Raw genomic sequence first — 3,777 nt, 5'->3', positions numbered from 1 at the left:
TGGTGATCCTAGATTCACTTGATACGTAGAGTGGCTTCTCTGTGTTTGCTGATTGGTTTCACCCAAAGGAAAAACAAAATTCTCATATCCTTGTGGCAGGTGGTAGTTTTGAAACTTAGAGCGAGGAGCCTGAGGAACCTGCTGAAGTTAGGCTCCTACCTACCCACAAAAACTGTGACTACATTTCAGAGAGGTGGCGCCCAGGTCTTTGAGAAAGACATTCCTGGGTTGTAAAGTGGTCAAGAAGTCTATTTACGTTAAAAAATAATAATAAATGTTTTAAAGAAAGAGAAGGAACTTACAAGTTTTCTAAAGTAAATGCTCTAAGAAAAGGGAGGGGAGGGGTAATAAGTCTCTAACAGGGAGGATTAAGCCTCTTTCTTTTTTTATTTTAACTTTAAACAATTTTTCATTACACAAAAGTTGCCACATAGTTGGCTGTTTCTCTACTTTGTACACAATTATTCTTGCTCTCCACAGAAAGACTGCTCCTTAACTTTTCATCTGGTGATGGCAAGTATGAAAATCCCGATTTTAACATCATAGTAGTAAAAATGCCTCTTTTTATTCAAAAGTACAAAATACATTCTTTGTGAGCATGGACAATGACAGCAGTAAGTCAGAATTTGTTGTCAACCGAAACCGGTAACTGATGGTTATCATGATTTTCTTAAACACCAGCCAGACTTTTCTTCAGTCATTTCCTCCAGTGGAATTCTCTGAAGTTATTGTTGAAGGGCCCTGCCTTGAGTTTCCTCTCACAGTTCATTAGTAATGCTAAGACACTGTTCTAGGAATTAGAACATTCCACCTTCCATACCCCCTCCCAGTCTACCCATTCCACCCATTCCTGGGTCCTTTTCTTCTTTAGGAATTCCGGTGACGACGACTTCTGCTATAGTTAACAGAAAGGCAATTCTAGCAGTATCTAGTAAAGTACTTCTTACACCCTTAGTTGGATCAGTGACTCCTTTTCCCACCATCATTCAAAAAATCTCCAAAGCATGGCGTCATAACCAACTTCTAAGGGACTTTGCATACGTTTCTCAACTATCAAGGATCCTTCAACACCTGCATTCTTAGCAATGGTCATCGCAGGAATTTTGAAGATCTTCATTAGCTGGAGTTATTGGATCCAAGGCTGGAATGCACCAAAGCAGGGCACAGCCCCTTCCCAGAGAATCTTCAGTAGCAGCTCGTGGAGCATTGAGGGCATCTGTAACTCTGTCTTTCTTTTCACTCAACTTCAACATCATTTGTCCCAGCCTTCGGCACAGCTACTCAGAGTTTTGCCAGATGTTCATTCAGCTTTTCTTTTTCATATTCACTAGTTGTGATATCTAACTGTTGATTTCAAGTGATTTTTTTGGATACGTTTTTCAATTTGAGCCTTGTCACCTTTTCCTTTTAAGAGCATGGAATCATCTTTGGTCATATTGACCTCTCCAACTTTTCCTAAGTCATGAAGCTGAACATCTTCAAGATTTAGAGTCAATCTTTCTTCCCCAGACACTGCACCACCAGTAGCAATAGCCATGTCTTTAAGCAATTTTTTTTCTGTTGTCACCAAAACCTAGAGCTTTGGCTGCTTACCACTTGAAGACCAACTTTTAACCTATTCAAAACAAGTGTACTCAAAGCTTCTCCGTGAACATCTTCAGCAGTTATGAACAGGGACTTGCAGTGAGCATTGGCATTTCAAGAGCAGGTACAATGGACTGGACACTAGAAATTTTCTTTTTTTTTCTGTTTTAGACATTTTCTTTTCACTCAGTAGAACATAGTCATCTTGGAATTCACATTTCTTTTTTCATTTTTATTTTTTTTAATGTTCATTTTTATTTTTGAGACAGTGAGAGACAGAGCATGAGTGGGGGTGGAGCAGAGAGAGAGGGAGACACAGAATCCGAAGCAGGCTCTAGGCTCCGAGCTGTCAGCACAGAGCCTGACACGGGGCCCGAACCCACAGACCGTGAGATCATGACCTGAGCCGAAGCCGGACGCCCAACCGACTGAGCCACCCAGGCACCCCTCACATTTCTGATCTTTTGCTGTGTTAATGAAGTACAGAGAAATATAACCTCGATCAACCTTTATGCCTTCAATAATTTCTAATTCATCGTTTTGTGTTTTTCCAACCTTTACTGTGATGACGCCCTCTCTTCCAGCCTTTTTCATTGCATCAGAAATGATGTTGCCAACTTCTTGGTCTCCACTTGCAGAAATCTAGCCATGTGAGCAATTTCTTCTGGGGCTGTCACAGGTTTAGACTGCTTCTTAAGTTCAGCGCTTACAGCATCAACAGCTAGCATCACACCGCTCCTGACGTCCACTGGCTTAGCACCTTTGCTAACCTTCTCGAAGCCTTCCTTGGCAATAGAGCGTGCCAGGACACAGCAGTAGTGGTGCCATCGCCAGCCTCTTCGTCTGTGTTATTGGCAACATCTTGAACAAGTTTAGGGCCAATATTTTGATACTTATCTTTTAAGTGCATGGACTTTGCAACGGTCCTGCCATCTTTTGTTACTTTGGGACTTCCCCAACTCTGTTCAATAATCACTGTTCTTTCCTTTGGCCCCATAGTAACGGCTACAACATCTGCTAAAAGGTCGATACCTTGGAGCATTAAGGCTCACGCATCTGCACCAAATTTTGTATCTTTGGAGGCCTGAGTGAGATGAGGAGCCAGTGCCCTGGACCCTGGCCTACTTTGGCAAAAGACTGCAGGTAACTGAAACATTTTTGCAGGGCAGTGGCAGGGCGTGCGGGCAGCAAGGCAGGCCATCGGAGGCGAGTGAGGCAAGGCTCATCTTTTTCATTTGTGTTTGCCCTTACACTATCCTGCTTGCTGTTGGCTTTAAGGGAGGATTTGGGTGTGTAGAAACTATTTTCAGTATGTATATGCCTTTCTTTCAGTTCCAGAAAGTTAATTTTGATGTTTTTCCTATAGGTTCTTGAATTGGTTGCTTATTTTTATCTTCCTTTTATGTATTTGTGTTTTGTGTTAATTACATAAATAATATATAATATCTTTTCTTTTCAACGTTTATTTTTGGGACAGAGAGAGACAGAGCATGAACGGGGGAGGGGCAGAGAGAGAGGGAGACACAGAATCGGAAACAGGCTCCAGGCTCTGAGCCGTCAGCCCAGAGCCTGACGCGGGGCTCGAACTCACGGACCGCGAGATCGTGACCTGGCTGAAGTCGGACGCTTAACCGACTGCGCCACCCAGGCGCCCCTATAATATCTTTTCTTTTAATCCTATGATTTTTTTATTTTGAGAGAGAGAGAGAGAGAGAGAGAGAGAGAGAGATCATGAGAGGGGGAAGGGCAGAGAATAATGAAGAGAGAGAGAAGCTGACAGTGTGGAGTCCGATGTGGGGCTTGAACTCATGAATGTGAGATCATGACTTGAGCTGAAGTTGGATGCTTAACTGACTGAGACATCTAGGCATCCCAATCCTATGAATTAAAAAAAAAACTTTTTTCCGATATTTATTTTTGAGAGAGAGAGCAAGACAGAGTGTGAGCAGCGATGGGGCAGGGAGAGAGAGAGACAGAGACACAGAATTTGAAGCAGGCTTCAGGCTCTGAGCTGTCAGCACAGAGCCCGACGTGGGGCTTGAACTCACAGATGGCGAGATCCTGACCTGAGCTGAAGTTGGACAGTTAACCGACTGAGCCATCCAGGCGCCCCAGCTGTGAATTTTTAAATTTTTTTTTTTCAACGTTTATTTATTTTTGGGACAGAGAGAGACAGAGCATGAACGGGGGAGG

At 43.1% G+C, this 3,777-nt stretch overlaps 1 pseudogene; it reads right to left on the bottom strand.

Moving 5' to 3' along the window:
- Positions 1-797: 797 nt before the first annotated feature.
- On the bottom strand, positions 798-2,740 carry LOC125162253 (60 kDa heat shock protein, mitochondrial-like; annotated as a pseudogene).
- Positions 2,741-3,777: the final 1,037 nt, after the last annotated feature.

The sequence above is a fragment of the Prionailurus viverrinus genome, chromosome A3 (assembly GCF_022837055.1).
Source record: "Prionailurus viverrinus isolate Anna chromosome A3, UM_Priviv_1.0, whole genome shotgun sequence".
Classification (NCBI taxonomy): Eukaryota; Metazoa; Chordata; class Mammalia; order Carnivora; family Felidae; genus Prionailurus; species Prionailurus viverrinus.
This window is presented reverse-complemented; position numbering and strand designations above follow the sequence as displayed.